This window comes from Physella acuta, unplaced genomic scaffold (genome assembly GCF_028476545.2).
Source record: "Physella acuta isolate Inbredline_101_S28 unplaced genomic scaffold, ASM2847654v3 ptg001363l, whole genome shotgun sequence".
Classification (NCBI taxonomy): Eukaryota; Metazoa; Mollusca; class Gastropoda; family Physidae; genus Physella; species Physella acuta.
In genome coordinates this window covers 60,001-81,283 of record NW_026732878.1, presented here as the reverse complement: position 1 = coordinate 81,283, position 21,283 = coordinate 60,001, and the positions used below count along the sequence as shown (strand labels likewise).

Below are 21,283 nucleotides of genomic sequence, written 5' to 3'. Positions count from 1 at the left end.
TAACAAACCAAAAAGAAGTAGTTACTTTTAGTGAAAAACTATATATTTCTTCGCTCAAGTATGCACAAGAATTATTTTTTTCTGTAGTCATCTATTACACTAAAAAAAAACAACAATCGACAACCATTTTCTTTAACTCATAAAATTAACATAAGCACACATTGACAGCTGCATAACATATTATCAAAGAAATATAACATACAGACATGAATTGTCCCCTCTATTTCAATTCAAAATTGACTCAAAATAATTCTAGCCAAATATAGCATCAACCAATTTATACGTGTGTGCCAAATATAGCATAAACTAGTTTCCACATTCGCACCACAAATAAATTTGTCAGACGGTCAAATTTGAGTTAAGCCGACCGGCGATTAACAGGTCGGCGATAATCGCTGGTGACGTCAGACCCTATGACGCGAATGTAAACAACAGTTGAAAACAGCTGTTGGATTGTTGTACGCGTAATTCGAAAAAACCTGGTTAGTCATATAGGAATTTGTCAGTATATCTAAATTTATATGTATATCTATTTAATATTTATTTCTATATAATATCTGTTTCTATATATCTATATTTGTCTATCTGTCTATCTGTCTATCTGTCTATCTGTCTATCTGTCTATCAGTCAGTGAGTCAGTCTGTCTGTCAGTCAGTCAGTCAGTGAGTCAGTCAGTCAGTGAGTCAGTCAGTCAGTGAGTGAGTCAGTCAGTCAGTCTGTCTGTCTGTCTGTCTGTCTGTCTGTCTGTCTGTCTGTCTATCTATCTATCTATCTATCTATCTATCTATCTATCTATCTATCTATCTATCTATCTATCTTATCTAATCTATTTAATGTATCTATATCATCTCTATCTCTACATCTACATCTATATCTCAAAGCTGTTTTGAGTTTGGTAAGGATATTCAAATATACGTTTTTTTCTATTTATCTTATTCTTAAGAAACATACGCTCGACCTAGACTATTGACAGCTAAATCCAAAATTTAATAAACAGGGGGCCAAAGCCTATTCATATTCAATGTAATAAAATTACAGGTAAAAAAAAAACAAAACAAAAAAAACTTTTCGAAGCAGAGCTGAACTTGAAATCGGGGGGAACGGTTATGGTAGAGCTAGTCACCGCTCAGGTGGGTGGTCCATTGACGCGGACACCTCATCGCGTGACTCTCTTTGTGGACCAGTACGCTGTGATCCAGGTCACACGGCCCACTCGTCTAAGCTAGACTAGACGAAAGCTGGTCATTAACTCCTCACAATAAGAAAAGACCGCACGCTGCTGCGCTGAGGGGGGGACACAATAATGCGCACCATGTGCACATTTTGATGCGCATCATGTGAAAAATTGATGCGCAATGCGACGGGGATATGTCACACGCAACGTTATAGGAATACAGTGCGTAGAATTAAAGAGCCCACAGCGAGCTATGGATCGATATTCATCCATTTTTCGAAAGCTGATTAAAATTCATCAAAATTATGCATTGGCAAAGATGAAAAGGATTATATAGATTAGCTTTACATAGATAGTCCTTCGGATAATAAACTTTAAGGTTATATTTTTAGCTGGAATCAGAAATTAGTATTTTGACATGGGATAGTAAGTTATGAAGAATTATATTGTTAGATGTATGCGTAAAGTGTAGTTGTACTTAATAACGAGTATGCTAATAAGTCCAATCAATAATACATAATACAGCTATGTCCACCATTTTATACATACAGCACTAACATCTATGAGTATGTTGATGCTGACGTTTGTTCGGGGTATATCAGGGTAGAAACATGACAAACCTTATCAGCGCGTTGGGTAACTGACGTCAATTAAAATAGGCCCAAAGTCTAGCTGGTAAAGATTCATCCCAGGTCAGATTGTCGAGATAGCGTACATTATTTTCAACCATAAAAACTAGCTTAAGCTGAGATCTACTTGTAAAGTATAAAGTATACCGCCTTCTTTTCCGATGAAAGAGGCCATAACGTAATATCTAAATGCAAGACTGCTTTAGAGGTATCGATACCTCAAATTGATAGTTATTAAATATCGATATTTTAATAGTTATTAAATATGGAACCTTTTAATTAATTATTACGTATCGATACTTTTTTGTTAGTATTATACCTATGGCGAGATCAGAGACGGATACACTTAGAAATTTACTTACAGAAGCCTGGTAGCCAAAATAGATAGTTTTAATTAATCTTTTGTGTGTGCTAAATTGAACTGAAGTGAACCACGAATATAGCGTACAGAGTTGTGAATGAAAGAATAGAGGCCAAAGTTCATCTCTGTCAAGTTCATCGTATCGAGTGCAAGTCAATACGCAACAGGGGAAATAACCACTTTTCATTTAAAAACCAGCTAGTTAGCCTACTAGACTCTAGATCTAAAACTAAGTTGGGAATTCAATAGTGACTAACGAAAATCTATCTTTTTAAAGGTTACAAAGAATAGCATTAGAAATATCCAAGTGTAAATAAATAAGTTTATTCATTACCTTTAGTCTTTATTTTTACTAAAATATTAATTTAATAAACAATAAGAAAATAAAAGTTTAAAATTATTCATAAAATTTAAAAAACAATTGAATAATACTACTTGAACACTAAGGATGACATTATTAAACAAATAGGCTTTATGTTGAAGTTAATTGTTGGTATTGCTTAATCTTAAAATATTAGAGAACAACAATTAATTTACTTTAAAAAAAATATCATTTTCACCTGTAAGCATTGAAACAATCACGTCCAATTTTAAATCCTAGAAAAAAACAAACACATTTGGCGGGTTTGAATAAATCCTCGTCTGCTAGACAGCTAAAAACACGTCACTCGGCCTAGCGCTAGGTGTCTCTCGCCCTCCCTCCGTCGAGTTGTAGAATTGACGACACGGCGCGTCTCGCGGTCACACACCAGCCGTGTTCAATGTAGCATACACGACTAGCCTACAGTCATGGCTCATACACTTGAAATTCCCACTCGGGATTTTTTCTAAAGGGTTATCAAATCAGTCACCGAGAGCGGTTATTTTAAAATGACTCGATGCGTCATTCGGCGAGACAGTCAGCGATTGCGCAGTTCGGTAACAAGTAGTGCATATTTACGCCATATCTTTTTAAAAGATACTTTGGACTTGTTTCGTAAAAAAAAATATTTAAAAAGTGTCACCCACTCATTTTTATTAAGTTGATAAAATCTAAGGTTTGTTTTACCATGCCCACGTATTAGTTAGTAGATATAGTATCGGCCATTACAGTACTTAGCTCATTAGGTGAAAGATTGGTCTTTGATGTTATGTTTAGTTATAGATGTGTGAGTGTGATATCGATAGCATAAGTGTATGTGTGTACAGCAAATGGATAGCCTACATATCGACCAATAACCCGTATTGTTAACTTTAAACTGTAATGGATAAAATTCGTTTGAAGATTTTTTAAAAATTGTTTTAATAGGATCTATTTTCCTCTGAACAAAAAGTAATTATCGTGCATTTTTTTTTTATCATACGAGTCAGCTATTTCTTATCTCCCTTTGTTGAAAAAAATTAAAAGTTACGAGTAAATTGATTTTTTTTTAAAGCTTGTTATAATAGTTAGTGGCTTCTTGATCTTAAGGTGTGGTGGATGAGGGTGGCAATGGAGATGAGGGGGGGGGGGGTGTTGAAGGGTGGGGTGGTGCTGAGAAGGTGAGGGGTGGCTAAGATACATAGGTAAGGCATTTTATTGACGTAGTTTGGTGTAGTAATTTGTGTGCGTTTGAACTTATTTACTGTAAAGACGAGGCAGTAATTCACATTTATTTTGAATACAAACGAATGATCAGTATTTCTTCCAGACTTTTTTCTCCGGGAGGGGGGCACTTGATATTTTCGGGGGGGGGGGGGGGGTGTGGGGGCGGACACTGTTTAAAGTATATATTTCACATATAAATTTCATTTCGTTCGGGGTGGGAGGGGGTGGGCCCCTCCCCCTCCCCCCTCGAAATGATGCCTGAAAGAAACTCTGCGAATGCTACTACTGTATGCATGTGAATTGACCTAAAATTTATAGTTGCTATAAACTTTACCCAAACTTAACCGTATCTGAGAACCCTAGAGTAACTTGAGCTACGTAGGACTTTTTTTTTAGTTTGGACATCAAGTTTCGTACAGACAGCATCTCGGCAATCAGTTGCCGGTTGCCGGTTTCAATATACAGGACATGGAAGAGAGAGATGGAAAAAATTCACTTCCTGGAATTATGGGATGGGGAACGCCCAAATCATATTTCCTTCAATCGCGGTCGTCTTATCCGAATAGGAAATAGCTAGCACGCGCAATTACTGTTTTTTTGTGCGAGGTTGTGTGGGCGTGTTGGCGTTTATGTGTGGCTGTCTGTGTTTGTATGTGTGGGTGTGTGTGTTGTTGTGAAAGCGTGTGTGTGTTGTTATGAGGGCGTACGTGTAAGCAGGATTTTCGCTGCTGAATATATGGAGAGAACTTCTATTAAGTAAGGTTGCTAAAAAACTTAAACTCGAGCCTCGAAGGTCGCGAAATAATTATTGTCTTTCATCTGGTGCTAGCTGGCGTTCAGTTTCTTGTGGCCAAATTCATGTCCGGCTTTTCGTGAGTAGTTTTTGTCTGGCTTCTGGTGCCTAAGTCACGCCGACTTCAGTTGGATGGTGTTTTCCAGTTTTGTTGTAGATATTTGAGTCTGATCTTGACCAGCTTATCTTTACCATGAGAATATTAGGTTATGTCCGGCTTTAGATATCTAGGTTATGTTCACTTTAATGCAGAGGCGTAGCGACCCTTCCCGGCGCCCGGGAACAAACTTTCGATTTCCACCCCCCCCCCCACCCCCTCGAACTTTTCATTTACACCCCCCCCCCCCTCAAACTTTCGATTTCCACCCCCGTCGAACTTTTTATTTGCACCCCCCCCCTCATACTTTCTATTTCGCGCCCCCCCTAAGGTCGGCGCCCGGGGACATATGCCCCCCCCGCCCAACCCCTCGCTACGCCTCTGCTTTAGTGGCTACTTATGTCCGGCTTTGACCAGTTTATGTCCGGCTTTTATCAGTTTATGTCCGACTTAAGATATCTAGGTTATATTCACTTTTAGTGGATAGTTATGTCCGACTTTGCCCAGTATATGTCCTACTTTAGATATCTAGCTTATGTCCAACTTCGGTCAGTCTATGTCCAGCAAGTAATGGCCATTTTAAGTCCGACTCCGAATTTAAGCACCGTTCTTAGTAAATAATCCCTGCATAAACACACACAATCTCTAACGTATAGTTCTAAGACCACCAGTAAAACGAAGTAATAAAAATAATATATTTTATTTTCGCGAATCTCTTTTAGCTTAACATGCATACACTCTCATAACCCTTTTAACAAAGAATGCAAACATCGTAAAGTGGGCTAAAAAAAAAAGAATGAAGATAATTAAAAGCTAGCGATGTCACCAGTAATTATGTCAGTGTAACAAGCCACAAAAAAACACACCAGGTTCCCTTCTAGTTCCCTTCTAGTTCCCCCCAAGTTCCCTCGCCGTCTGCCACTTGTCCACAAGTACCCCTAGTAACAACGAAGGGAAAAATAAGACGTTTGTTGCGCACGGGTCTAGATATGTAAACTGAATTATCGCTTAATAAATGTCTATGGGGGGGGGGGGGGGGGGGGGGGGAAGACGCACACATGCAAATAATTCTAAGCCAACTCGAATTTGGCTAAACCTCAGCTAAGAGTGGCAGGCATAATTTAGCTGCAACCTGATTAGCGCTGGCTGGCGGGTCGCTAATGTCTGCTTTTTTATTAAAGAAGTAGGTAGACAAATGTTGTTGGCTTAGGTATACGCGATCAGTAGCTAGCCAAGTTGGCTTCACATCCATAGAGGATTTATTAAACCTATCCTAAACACCAAACGTAATTTACATTTAGGTATACATGTCATTGGCAGGCAAAGCTAATGTTTGGAATAAAGTGTACGAGGAATACAATACAAGTCAATGGGCGAAATTTAATTTAAGTAAAATAAAAGGTAAACCATCCTCTTTAGACCTAGCGAACAGGTTGGCAGATGAAGTAGAGTTTATATGTTTTATGTCCATTATTTAAAATGTAACTAAATTCAGTCACGGGACAGGAAGTGAGAATTAGCATGTGATAAATAAATATACCCCATCCCCCTCCTACTAACAGTTCAACAGAAATCATAAACTGCATTTATTCCCTACGAATAATCAGACACAAAATTACAGATATGCACGATGTTGAAATAGAAACACCGTTTCAGGTTAAATGAGAAATCTAAGACAATTTAAGCCTCCTCTTAAGTTATGTGAGGCATCTAGTACAGTCTAAGACAATCTAAGACACATTAAATTATGTGAGACTAGTAAGTATGCTAAGTAAAGTACCCTTCCAAAACTGACGGTCTACGGGGCCGCCTGTTTCTGTCACCTCGGTCTATGAAGGGATAGTGTGGTCAGCACTATGCCTAGCTGTATGGGAAACTGCTAATACAATTTAAGACACCTGTTACATTCAATAAGACGCCTTGTATATTCCAAGACTCCTATTACACACTGAGACTTCTAGTATTAAGACACTTATTACATTATCTGAGACACCGATTCAAATACACCACTTGAACACCACCCACTCAACACACACCTTCATACCCCCACCCACCCTTATTCCACCCCCGCACCCTTCCATCCACGCGTGCCATCTTGAACTCAGCGACTTAACCAAGTGGGACAACACTTATCCACTGACACTACCGTTAATACAAAATGTAGCGGGGGCAACAAGGTAAACGGTCGCGGATAGTCGATAGCTTGTAGCCTTAAATACTTTTTAAAAAATGTACTTCCGCCTTCTTAACCAACGTCCATAAGCAATGAAAAATGGCGGTTATTCAATTTTGTTTTTAATGTAGCCAAGAAATCCAAACAGGCACAGAAGCTTCAATGTGTATTTGACTGTGCTCGTCGTAGAAACCTGGCCAGTAGCCCCCAGGATGTGACGTCACGTGGACTACTCACAAAAATGGAACTGGCATAATGAAATATCGCAACAGCTGAGGTGGGTGTGCGAGGGGGGGGGGGATACTCCTCTTCTGAAGCGGGCAGACAATTCTAAAAGTTAGTTTTTTTTCCTAGAGTAATTTTATTAGATATATTGTGTATGCCAGCCCATGTACCCTCCCCCACCCCACCCCACCACACACATATATCTAAGCCGTTGAGCCATCTTCATAATGTGTAGGTAGTCCTATGTTTTAATTAGTCCCACTCGCTAAAGGTTAATGGAAATTGAAGTGGGGACCATGATCGATATTGATGAACAACACGTTTCCCTTATCCCGTACAGGATAGGTTTTTGTTACGCAGGTTTAATCTATTCCAGGGAACAGAACCCTAACCCTAATCCGAACAATATGTACACACTTGGTTAAAGGTAATAGTTACCTGACATCGTGATGGGAGAGATAGAATGCTTGGCTGTTAACCAGGAGGTCACGGGTTCGAACATGAGTCACACTACAACTGCATTCGTTAAGTTCGTTAAATCTAAAGGACCGGCTAAATTCTTATAGTGCTGCACTAGGTGATTACTTAATCTAGTCTGAGACATAGGACTAGAAAAACTATTCTTCATCTGTATGGTTTCAGAATAGTTACATCTTGACTTATTAATATTGTTGTTATTCGTTACAAGTGAGACGAGGTAGAGAGAATTGCTAGTCAGTAAGTTTCGAATATGCATCCCGCTTCTGAGTCCACTCAGCTCTAATGAGTACCCGACTCATGTTACAGAAATGCATGGCGGACGGACTTAGTTCTGATTACACCATCTTTTCTAATGAGTAACTTCCTTATACACAAGTCTACTTTTAAAATACCTTTCATTCACACCCACAGTTAAAGTGTCTCTTCCTTTACTAGGTCGAAGGTGTGTGTGTGTGTAGGGGTGGTTGGGGTAGGTCCTAGGGATTAACGAATAAAAGGTAAGCAACACGCCCCTACTCCCAGACACCGCACTAATCCGCAGAACAACCTAGAAGGATTAACATTCCATTATTCGGCACCTCCCCCTAACCCCTAACCCTATGCAAAGTGAAACCGAACCGGAAACAGAATACGTCACAAGAATATAAAAGCACCTAACCACGCGTTACCCTTGAATAAATCCCACCCTTATCCTACCCTTATCCCTCAAGTATCCCACACTTATCCCTACCAAGTTTCACTCATGCATCACATAGACTTAAAACACTCGTGTACACGTCATTTATGCAAATGTATGTAAATCAGCTAATTAAAAACCTAAAACTCCAGTTTCAAAAACCGACAGTTTAAGAAACAAATACGCTTTAATGTTTAAACTTTACACACTTTCTTTAGCTAGAGGCCACAGGCTTGGGAAAATACAGAGCGACAATTCAAAACTCTTGCGCGGGTCATTGACTACAGATGAATGTTAGTACACAGATCTTAATCAGGTGTATATGGCTACTAGTTGATTCAATACTTACCTCGCTTTTTTAAATTATTTTTTTTTAGTTTCATAACAGTGAGTCACAGTAAACAGATATTTGTTGAAATTGATGTGCCTAATTCACATACCAAAATACTTTTCAAAATTTCAGGTCCATGTGGCAGGTGAAGTAGAGTTGAAGTCCCCTCTGCATATGAAGCGATAGTGTTGTCAGCCCTGTACCCAGCCGCTATCACTTTCCCTAACGTTAGTTAGGTATCCATCATAGCTGGGTGGACTAATGGTAGTTCCTGGATCCGAACTCGAGACTTTGGGGTTACCGGTCGAACGCACTTTTTTTCGATCACGCCGTCCCTAAGTTGGCCTACATATAACAATGGAATCAAATGTTTCAATAGCTAAGTTATTGATAGCCAATCTTTAAACCTCGCCTCAACCCAAAAACTTAACTCAAACGCATTTCGTGTTTATGGTATTAGTCCTGAAGAAAAAACGAATCTAAGACTAATTATAATCAGCCCTTAACCTATACTTAATCCGCTCGCATTGTTTTCCTCGCCAGACCACCCACTCACGCTAACCCTAACCAGCCCTAACCAAAAGTATTGCCAGATTTTTTTTTGCCTTGACTAAAGTAATCACTGATCCACATCTTCATAGAAACATACGCAGAACAAACATCACAGAAAAAGTATTTATTAACTACACTACAAGATGAAAGTTGTTATACACAATTCCCTAAAAAAAAATATTTCTTCAATGCCGAAAGTACTAAAAAATTCAAACCAATATTTACAACACCTGCTTCCGCCTATCGTCACAGTCACATGACTCAAACACGCCCCCCCCCCCCCCCTCCCCCCAACCACCCGACCTACAGTCGAGCCGTTAAGTTATGATCCGAATTACCTTACCCAAACGTGCTCAAATCAAATCCCTGCATTGCCATAAACATTTCCAAACCTCCCCCTTTTGTGCATACTCACACACCCGCTCTGTAACGTGCTGTATTCATCCGCCATACACCCCCAACATCTGCTGTAGAATGTACACCAACGCCGGTACGCGGTAACGCCGATGGAGAAAACGCACCGTGCATGAACTCGAAAGTTGACAAGGAACGCGCCATGGTGCGCACCAGGCATTGATCCATAAAAAGTGCAAAGAGGTGCATTGAATTAACTCTACGAGCCTGGGCTAAAGGTCATTTTTTTACTACACGGAGCTAATGAATTAAACTACAAAAACGTACTTGTATTTATCAAACATTCCGTGACGTGTTTACTGAGTTGTATACTTTAGCCGTGTTACCCTCCCACGCAAGTATAAATACACGTTAATGTTAACACACCGAGGTACACACGTTTATGTTACCCCACACATTGATACACCCCCCACAACCACACCACTCACAACACACACGTTGGGACACGGATTACTTCTCATTCCCAGATACCCACATTCAGTCTGCTCCATTCCTCATTTGCTACCCCCACCTACACTGTTACTCCCACACACACATACTGAAAGTCTCTCCACCACCCCTACCCCACATTTCTACTCCCTACCCCTCCCCCCCCCCCACATTGCTACCCCCACCCACACTGCAACTCCTCCACTCCCATTCCAATACTCTCTTCATCCCCACCCTCCATATTTCTACTAGCTCACTCCCCAAATTGCTACACCCCTCTCCCCCCCCCCCTCCACAATGCTACTCCACATTCTCTATTCAGCTACTCTCAAACTCCCTATACCACTATCCCCTGTACCCGAAATCGCCAAATCCTCACTCTCATATTTCATCCCCCCCCCCCACACACACACCCCACACTGCCCCTTCCAATCCCCATATCCACAGGAAGAAAAAAAAACTCGACGCTCTCTTATTAGAGTTAGCCCTCCGTTTCTATTTTTATTACGTCATTTCATTACGTCAACCCTCGCGAGCTGAGGGAGTTTAACCGGTAATTTTGGGGCTCGCGGTCACATGACCGGCACGGGATTTCTTGTCAGCAAAACCACGAGGGATTTGCGAGGGAATCAATTAGCCGGAAGTTGAGGGATTCGCGCCTGGCGAAAGACGTCTCCGCCCTCCGCCCTTTTTTTTTTAAAGATAAAATGTCAGGTTTGGAGCATTGTGTTACAGGTGGGTGTGGAAAGGGTGGGGGGGGGGGGGCTGGAGGGTGGAGGGTGGGGTCGCTGGACGGAGAGATGTGTGTGAGTGTGTGTGTAGGTGAGGGGACATTGGCAGTAGCTGTGGGGTGTGTGGCAAACACACGTTTACTTAAACACCCCAACTTGCACGAGTCAAGCAAGTTCGGTTGTTTCACGTGTTGATGATGTGGAAAATTGAAGCTGACACGTTCAAAGACTTAAACACGTCATCAGATTCGAATAACACTGGACATTGGTCAACATGAAGCACGGGCATTTCAACATATAAACAAGAGACGCTTATCGTGATAAGAAAGGAATGTATCACGTTAACAATTCACTGCATGAAAAAATAAACTATTGGCAAAGTCAGAATAGCATTAAAGAAAAACTACATTAAGCACGGGAATTTCCGATGAGCTTCGGGAATTCCCATTAAGCTATTTCCGACGGCTTATTCATGAAGATCAGTAGATTCAAATCAGTTTGAATTATTAGACATAAGAAAAGTAAAGATTCATCTTCAGAACGAGCGATCCATAGGGCAGATGAAGTAGAGTTCATATGTGTATTGAACTCATCATATGAAGTAATTGTGTTGTCAGCAAATGCTCAGCCGATTTATTTTTCCCCAAATTTATGCCAGGTACCCATAAGAGCAGGGTGGACTCAGGGACGTCCTAGAGTCACAAGTCCGAGCCGAGATCCGAACTCGAGACCTTCGGGATAGCAGTAAACGCTCTACCATTCGATCACGCCCGTACCTCTATAAAAAATATATTTGTCAGAAAATTGTTGCACTCACACATATCTGTGTGTGTTGTGTACCCGTGTACACAATTTTAAGTGGTCAGTGTGTACACTATATACTTGCCATAACATAAAAACACCACAAGGTCGTCTATACAAGACGCCCAAGAAAGAAAAAAAAACCTTCTCTAAAAAAAAAATCCCCTCTAAAACCATCTGATGCCCCCATTGGCCTAACCCTCTTTCTGGGTCCATCTTTCCATTTCGACACCCCAAGTCAAGTCTATAAAAAGACACTTCTTTTTTTTTTCTTCATTACCCTCCAGTCACCCCGCCATATTGATCTGACGTCACGCCGCGTGTAGCCCTCATCCTTAGCTCACTCACAGCCTTTTGCACGAGCAGAGGTCTAGAAACATCCAGTAACCCATTTTCACCCTCCATTTTTTTAATTTCTTTTTTTTCCTTTTTTTCCTGTTTATTTATTTTTCCTTTAGATCTTTCTTTTCAAAAGCCGCATACAAAACTGTGTAGCAGAATAGGAGTTCGACAACTCCCCTCCCATATTTTCATCCATCCCCTATTTTCCCCCACAAACATCACATTCATTTATCCTACTCACTTCGATGAAAAAGAAAATTCGTCAAAAAAATTAAAACAATACAAAAGCAATAATAATGCGGCTTCACTTTAATTATATCTCTGCATGCATCAACAGCCTTACTGCTTACAACAATTAACACGCATCAACACACGGCCTTAAAAAATTTCTGATGATATATTGCAAGGTATTGACCCCCAGCGGAGTTCCTCTAATAGGATTTACTTTGATGCTGAAAGTGAGCATGTTCGCCTTGCTGGAACTGCGCGATTGCGCGTTTCGGTGCGCAACGATTTAGATCTACACTGTTGCTATTTATAGACTTTTGACGTGTCAGATGGGAGGTTAACACTATTTCAACTAGTATAACCTTTGACCTAATGTGTGTTGACAGATGCCGTTGGTCCGTGTATTTAGCACGATACTTGCCTAATTGTAACAATACTAACACATCTGAGGAGCTGGCCAGATATTTTAAATACAAATTTGCCAAATATTATGCTAATTGGTTCTTGCTAAATACGGAAAACTTGGTATGATCTGAAAAACTCGCTTTATTAAAGCAAATTTTCGTTCTTTTATCCTGGCTTTCTCATTTAGAAACAAATATGTTTTATAGTTAATGCTACTAAACCAAATGTGTAAGTTTACGTATAAGCGAATGTGTTTCATTATGTTCAGATATACATTTTGGGTTAGGCTCAAATATATGTTTGGGTTTATGTATAGGTTTCAATTAAAGTTCAGGTTTAGATTCAGGCGTGGAATAGAGATCACTTTCTTTCAAAGCTGCACGGAGCTAAAACATCTGGAAACTAAACTCAAATATCAGCGCCTGAAGGCGAACAACACCGATAAATGCACCTTCAACCCCACCCGATTTCAACCCTAAACCTGCATAAAGGGAAATAACTCATCGTGTATTTGTTGTATCCTCCATTTTTGACCTGCCTATAAAGATATAAACCGAGATAATTTTTGTTTCACTGTACCCACCTTCTGAGGACTTTTCTGAAAACCTTTTCTGGCGTTGTGTGATATCACCAGACATGCTAGCGCCAACATTTGCTTTTGATCTCCGCATATTTTTTTTTATACTGTTACTTTAACGTTTCATACGCCGTCATAGTTCCTCATTCCTAATACATTAGCGGGGGCGGGATCTAACGACCAGGGGCGGATAAACACACGAGCAATCCGCCACATTGTATATTTAAATACTGACCCCTCCCTTTCCGGGAGCGAGATTATACGGCCATCATTCCTTTCTTCTACCCATTTAATAAAAAGGTCATGAAATTTAGAGGGGAACGGCATACGATGTTTGTAAGATACACATTTTAAAACGTAAAGCGGGGTTGCCTATCGTAACTGGCTCAAAGTACACAAGAAACATCAGGAGGAGATAACTAGCGTTAACTTGCGAGGCGTAGAACCGGAAGTTGAATGAAACATAAAACCACGATGATTTTTTTTTTTTTTATAAAAGGTTATAAAAATATCTTACAAAAGAAAAGATAATGCATTAGGGGGGAAAAACAATAATTAATAACAACCAATTACGGGACCACCAGCGTTGATGCTACCTTTCATTTACACACTCGTATAAAGCCCGTCTTAGACGCTTTATCATATTATACCAGTACCGTGGCATCACGCTTTATTACAACAATCTACAACCGCTATAGAAGACATGGAAAAAAAAAAGCTTCGTCTTTATACTCCGCTGAAACATGACAAACAAGCACTGAAGTCTGATGGTAATAAACTAGATAAAAGGTTCTAAAAATGTTTCAGAAGTACCCCTTAATTTATTTTTTATTTATTAAAAAATAAATTTGTGTTACATTAAGAATTACATCTCTGCATCATGATATACGTATTAAATCACACTTTTAACTTGCACACTTAAAGTCGCTAGGCGTATCGTTGATACAAACTTCTAAATACCCTACTTCATTTTATAGCTTTCATACCTCGTTCTAGAATACGGTAGTTTGATGCATTATTAAGAATTTATCAAGTTAGAGTTATGCAAATAACAGGGATATTTTCGTCACGAGATTTAAAAAAAAAAAAATATTTATACTGTTACTACTCATCCTATTTGCACCGCGTTTACAATTGTAACATGTAGGCCCATACTATACACGTAAAAAAATATTAAAAAACTACTTCACCCTAAGCTAATTTTTATTAAAACATGATTGGAGGTGGGGGGGGGGGGGGGGGGGCACTATTCACTTATTGTGAACTTTTTTTGTACCCAGACATATATTGTTACGGGTCATTTGCAGGTTAGACTAGAATAGGATAGAATGATCTAGAATTAGGGGAGAGTGAGTGTGTGAGTTGAGTTTACCCTAGAGTATAGTTAACCCTGGTGTGTTTGTGCATTGTTATCCCAAGGTCGAATGCGGTATAAAAGCTGGAGTGAATGGTTGTCAGGGGTCAGTTGGCAGTGGTTAGGTCGAGGGCTATTCTGTAATGTGATATGTGAGACTGAATAAACGTATTGAACGTTAACCCGAGTCGTTCTTGAATTTGAAACCAACCCAGAACCTAACATATTATACACGTTACAAAAATGTTTGGGATACTCAAAATCTTCCGGAGACCCTCTGATTTGGATAGAGCCCCCCCCCCCCCCCCCTCCACCGTATAACACAGTGAGTTGGTACGTCTAAACCTCCAACAAACCCCCCAGACCTTGTAACACGATTACACACACCGTGCACCCCTGCTCACCCAGGCGTGAAACCACCTGACATGGCCGCTTGTAAAACAGCTTAAGGGGGACAGGCGGTGCAATAGACTAGTCTGTCCAGACTTTTACAGTAGGGGGTGGGGTGAGGTGGGGGACTGGTGGGGTGGGGGACAGGCGGTGCAGTAGACTAGACTGTCCAGCCTTCATAGTAGGGGGTGGGGAAGGTGGTGGGGGGGGGGGACAGGCGGTGCAATAGACTAGTCTGTCCAGTAGGGGGTGGGGAGGTGGTGGGGAGGTGGGGGGAGAGGTGGTGGTGGGGGAGGTGTTGGGGGGAGGTGGGGGGGGGGGGGACAGGCGGTGTAATAGACTAGACTGTCCAGACTTTTACAGTAGAGGGTGGGGGGTGGGGGGGCTGGTGGGGGTGGGGGAGATGGTGGTGGGGGACAGGCGGTGCAATAGACTAGACTGTCCAGACTTATAGTAGGGGGTGGGAAGATGGTGGGGGGGGGGGGCTGGTGTGGGTGGGGGAGGTGGTGGTGGGGGACATGCGGTGTAATATAGTAGTCTGTTCAGACATTAACATTAGGGGTGGGAAGATGGTGGGGGGGGGGGGCTGGTGTGGGTGGGGGAGGTGGTGGTGGGGGACATGCGGTGTAATATAGTAGTCTGTTCAGACATTAACATTAGGGGTGGGAAGATGGTGGGGGGGGGGGGCTGGTGTGGGTGGGGGAGGTGGTGGTGGGGGACATGCGGTGTAATAGAGTAGTCTGTTCAGACATTAACATTAGGGGTGGGGGAGGTGGCGGAGCTCGTGGTGGTGTGGGAGGTTGGGGAGGGGGAAGTAGTGCTGGGGGAGGTGAGGGTGTGGGGAGGTGGAGGGGGAAATGTGGTGGAAGTACAGACTGAATGGGGGGCGCAGGTGGAGGGTAGTGGTGGTTATGCAGACGATATAAGGGGGCGTTGAAACAACATTATTTTTTTTTTACTTGTTCAGTACAAAAGTATAAACCCTAGAGTCGGAGGTCAGCGGGAATTAATTCACCTCGAACAGACATGCGCACTGACGACGAAATTGAAAAGACAGCCGAGGCAACAAGTACTGCCCCCCCCCCCCCCCCCCCATCCAGAAGAAGCCATTAAAAATACATCAAATTACTTTTTTTTTTTTCTGTACGGTAAAGCCTTAACCTGTGTTTGACCTCAAATATAAATAAAAAAAAATTCCCAGCGATGAATGAACACCGCCACGTCATTAAATCACAAAGCACCCCCGGCGCCCTGCCTTACACCCCACCCCACCACTGCCCATCCCTGCACAGTCATCATTTTTTTTATAATTTCAGTACAGGGGCATTTATTTTAACAGAGTATGTGAGTACACGACGAGAAAGGTAACAAAGACATTACACAAGGAAAAAAGGGAGGGAAGCCACTACGATGATTATTACTGTTTATAGCGCCGTAGGGGAAGGGGCGGTAATTCACCGAGGGTTATGGGTCTTTAAAAATAATAAAAAGTTTATGTATATACATTTTTTTAGGAAAATGTTAGGAAGGAGGGTCTCAAATTGGTGGTTATAGTGCTATAAAAGTGCCCCCGTCTTCTCGACTTGGGGTTACGTTGCTATGAAATACCCCCCTCCAGTTTTTGGGGCTATGAAAGTGCCCCCCCCCCCCCCCTTTCCGATAAGGGGACGAAATGCTGTGGATGTTGGACCCCTGACTTGAAATGATATGCTAGGAAAGTGTGTTCCTCTAATTTGGGGCTACCATCATAAGAAAGTGGGGCTCATTGATAGGGGATACAATGTTAAGAGGGCGCCCCCCCCCCCTCGATTCGGGGCTACAACGCTCCTAGTTTTGCAATGAAAGAAATCAACCCAGCTGTTGACTGAGGTCCCACACTTGTCAATCATCCATCCCACACATGTCAAACTCTCCGCCCCCGCATTGATGTCAAATTAAATCATGTATGTTTACAGCGAGGCTAGGTCGTTTTAGGTGGGTCAGCGGCCGCTTTATACAGCACTGTTGGCTGGCTAGGTGGTGGTGTTTGCTGGCTAGGTTGTGGTGTTGGCTCGCTAGAGTGTGGTGTTGGCTAGCTAGGTGGTGGTGTTGGCTGGCTAGGTTGTGGTGTTGGCTGGCTAGTTTGTTGGCTCGCTAGGTTGTTGGCTGGCTAGGTTGTTGGCTCACTGGATAGTGGTGTTGACCGCTAAACGGCGTGTTTTGTTTTGTTTTGGCCCACCAGGCACCAGTGTTGGCCAACAAAACAGTAGAGGCTGTACGATAGAAGGTAAAGTTGACTTATCAGACAGCACTTTTGACCCACCTTACGTTAGATCCAAAATATGAATCAGATAGATGGTAACTAGGAAAAAAATCGCGACGGAAATATATGCGCACAGAAAGGGCGAAAAGGCACTCAAGGTAAGTTACGCACAGTTAGAAAAGCGCACATGGCGAATTGCGCACATTTAGAAAAGCGCAAAAGGTAAATTGTGCACACTTACATCAGCGCACATAGAAATTGCGCGCACACAGAAAAAAAAACGTTCAAAGTTTAGAAACATAGCTAGGATTCTCAACGATACCAGTTATTCGATTACGGCTAAAACAAAACAGCCTGTAAGAGCAACACAAACAGAAAAATCGAATACTTCACAATTTTGCAAGTATTCGGGAACAAAAGAAAATCGAGATCCATCCAAATTTCAACGTACGCCTATCAATCAGGCATAGCTAAAAATAAAAGACGGATATGAAATAACTGTTATTGTGACAACGCGGAGACGGCCGACACACGAAAGCAGCTGTTGTCACGTGGTGTGAAATGGCTGCCGGCAATTATTTCCCACAATCCAACACTCGATACCCCCGCGCAGAATGATAGTTCCGCCAGCGCAGTTTCATTAAACAACGGATTAGATATCTCTAGCCTTGTCGTTAAAACATGGTGAATGAAAAAACCTCAGGCAGGACAATACGCGATCACGTGATGACCGTACAATTTGTGTCTCAATAAATCTCGTGGTCCAGTGGTTGTCAATAAATAGTTGCCGTGATGCCGGTGTAATTATCTCCCCTTATTTTTGGATATGTGACGTATGTCTTCCTGAGCTGCAATATTATGTTCACAAATTGTATTAGTCTTGTTTATTCGAGGGCAGAGTTCTCTTGTATGTGGGCATTGTTTTACGAGGGGACTATTTTACGAGGGCACTATCCGGTCTATTTATACAAGGACAGTTTAATTTTAAGCCAGCTAGTATCAGATAATTATATTAGGGCACTATTGTACCCGGGTTGTTACGACGGGGCACTATTATATCAGAAGGTTATATGAAGGGCAGTATAATATCAGGGCACTGTTACATCAGGCCTGATTAAAAATTGACATTGTTATATCAAGAAGCTATATTAGGGCACTATTCTATACATATAAGGGCATTAAATATATATATATATATATATATATATATATATATATATATATATATATATATATATATATATATATATATATATATGTGTGTGTGTGTGTGTGTGTGTGTGTGTATCAGTGCGCTATTCTATCGAGGGTTTCGATTCATCAAGCAAGGTTAATAAAACAGGTTCTGTTATAACATTATATCGTTATATCGAGGCACTGTTATATCAGGCATGTTTATACCAAGCACCTGTTATTTCATTGACTCATCATTACACAACAATAACAATAACCACACAGCATAACGAAAAAAGGCGTTTATATTAATGACCTCATTAAAACCTAAACCCCCGCAACTTAAAACTGGTAACCGTTGCTCAAGTAGTATTAAAATCACGTGACATGACAGTCTCTAGAGTGAAGTGGCATCCATCAACGTGACACCAGGACAGTAAACTCGACTGTCTTTTTTTAGCCCTCGCTTTCTCCAAGTGTCAACTGAGTCGTTGTGCCTCCCCCACGTTTCCACTTACCACGCACTGTTCATGGGGATAAATTTGACTTAGACACCCCCGTTTCTTTAAGTGGACTGATCCGATGATAAGCTTATGACATTACGTGGTTCAGTATTAATATCGGTATGGGGAGGACAGGTTGCTGTTTTATATGTATGAGTGTCTCTCTCTTTCTCTCTCATATATATATATATATATATATATATATATATATATATATATATATATATATATATATATATATATATATATATATATATATATATATATATATATATAATCCCAAATCTAACCTAAGTAACATTGTTGAGTCATAACTCTTTAATCTCGGTCTTAACTGTAAAGCAGATGATTACCATATCACAATTGTAATTCAGAAAATTACTTACTTTTTTTTTTATAGGCACGACTAATCCAGCACTAATCCCCAAATCCGTACGGCTTAAGGTTAATCCATCGCGAGGGAAAACACACCAACACACCATCGACAAGTGTCTGAAATTCAGCAAGCAAATCGTGTGCTAATCGTAATTAGCAGCAAATCCAAGAAACGTCTCCATTCCGCAAAAAGCCTTGAATAATTCATCCCCTTGTTTTTCTTTTCTACATTCATCAACATCGAAGCACGGACGCGCCACTGGTGAGAAGGGAGATAACTCCCAATCGATATCGTCAGGAACGTTAACTCGTGTGAAACAGAGTCGCCTCGCTTGACGACAACTGGTATAAAAAAAAAGAAGAAAATGTTTTTGTCCTGTATAGCTTTGCCGGTTACATTCAACGCGCAAGTTTCGTGGGGATCTGGTGTCTAATCCTAACCTTGATCTAGGCCGTATCACGTGACATTCCCCACCGTTGATACCTGTCTCCCCCCACCCCAACAAATACTTCCGTCCATGAGTTGACCAACACCTCTTTGTTGTAAGGAAGGAAAAAAAAACAACGCCCCTAGGCTGATCACATAGTAAAGCACATTCCTCAACACAACTCAACCGTGAAGAAAGGTGAAGGCCGCACCTGACCAATGGTGAATTTCCCGACCAGCCGTGGTAATTGACCGCTAGAGGTCAGATGTGGGGGTCAAATGTGAGGACCGGATGCGGTGGAGGGACGTCGACGGTGTGGTTGTCTTTGATCAGCAGATGTTAGTGCACTGTCAGATTAGTCATACCCAAATTTACATTCAATACCAATACATCAACGTGAATTCAAATTTTTGCGATCTGAATTCTTACCAAAAACATCTTCCCAGCCTTATATTTAGCACTTAGATTAAAATATAGTTACTGGTTATATTACTAAACCCATAAGAGGTTAAAGATAACCATCAATAAGCACTTAGAAGGTGTGGTCGAGTCGGCAAAAAGCTCATGGTTGATAAATTCGAACAAAGTCTCGAATTCAAACCCACTGGCAGATAAATCTCGATCTCCTTCAACACTAATAATTAAGAACGAAGAAGAAGAAAGAAGAATCACCATAACATCTAAAAATAGAGTGTTAACACTAACACTTTTTAATCAGCGATCCACGATTTGATTCATATAGGCTGGTTAACGATAAATTTTAATGTCTTTACAGTAAATAAATAAACCAACAGGTATTTAAAACATATTTATTAAAAAAAAAAAAAAAAAAAAAAAAAAAAAAAACAACTAAAAAAAGCATACAGAAGGCATGAGAACGCATACCTAACCGGTTGCAGTTGTAAGATACAAAGTTTAAAAGAACGAAATCAGGACATAGGCTGGGCCTGAATACACGGATCACAAACAGAAAAGATCAAACAATATAAAAAAAAAAGGTTAGATCAAACAGATACGCCATGTTGACAAAAGATCTATTCACAACCAGATAGATAAGCCGTCAAGGTCTCTCCTTGGCCTATGACTAATCCCCTAAAAAAATAACCTGCCATTTTTTTCCTATGTAGTCATAGACAAAATATCAGTCACAGCCCTCGCCCACCATCTCGGCACATGTGGGGGTGTAGCAGACAATCTTGTGTACACGTCACGTCTGTGTAGTAGACAATCTTGTGTACACGTCACAATCTATCGTGTCCGCCCTAAGATTGCTACATTCCGAAGTTCGCGTGATTGCAAGAGTGCGTGTTGCAGACATATCAATACGTTGTCATTTACTCGATGACAAAAAATATAAAGGAGATACAATGTTTTGTTTTGTAAATATTCCCAAAGCAAGTTTAGCTTTTAATTAATTCAACAGGATCCCTCGTCACGGAAATGTATAGGCCTAGTCTAGATTTAAAAATTTGAAATAAATTATGAGCAGGAGTACAAAAGAGAAAGCGTCATTTACGCCTACACTTGTTTCTATAGCAACACACTTGAATAGCAAATAATATTTTTTTTTACATAATTTTTATTAAACAATCACATAAAGATTTTTTTTCAAATTTTTCATAAAGATATCCTTTTAATTTCAAACCATCGTGAAAATTGCGCTATTAATTTCTTTATTTAAACACCATTAGGCGTAATTGCAATTTTTTTTCCGTCTAGATATTTAACATGCAACAGAAATATAAACAGACACCCAACGGGGAAAGATATCTAAGGAAACAGAAGAGCTTTCAAAGCTCACAAAATGAACATGTTTTGAGGATGAAAAACCA

At 40.8% G+C, this 21,283-nt stretch overlaps 1 protein-coding gene across 3 annotated transcripts in view; it reads right to left on the bottom strand.

Annotated features, from left to right (window-relative positions):
- The window catches only part of LOC131927026 (uncharacterized), a 65,224-nt gene that overhangs the window by 8,372 nt on the left and 35,569 nt on the right, over positions 1–21,283 (bottom strand). The window contains exon 1 of one of the 3 annotated variants that reach the window (XM_059282683.1): positions 2,726–2,885. The exons of the other annotated variants lie outside the window; for them this stretch is intronic. The gene's annotated coding sequence lies outside the window, so the exon portion shown is untranslated. Of the gene's footprint in view, positions 1–2,725; positions 2,886–21,283 lie in introns of those variants that run through there. 3 annotated transcript variants of the gene reach the window in all.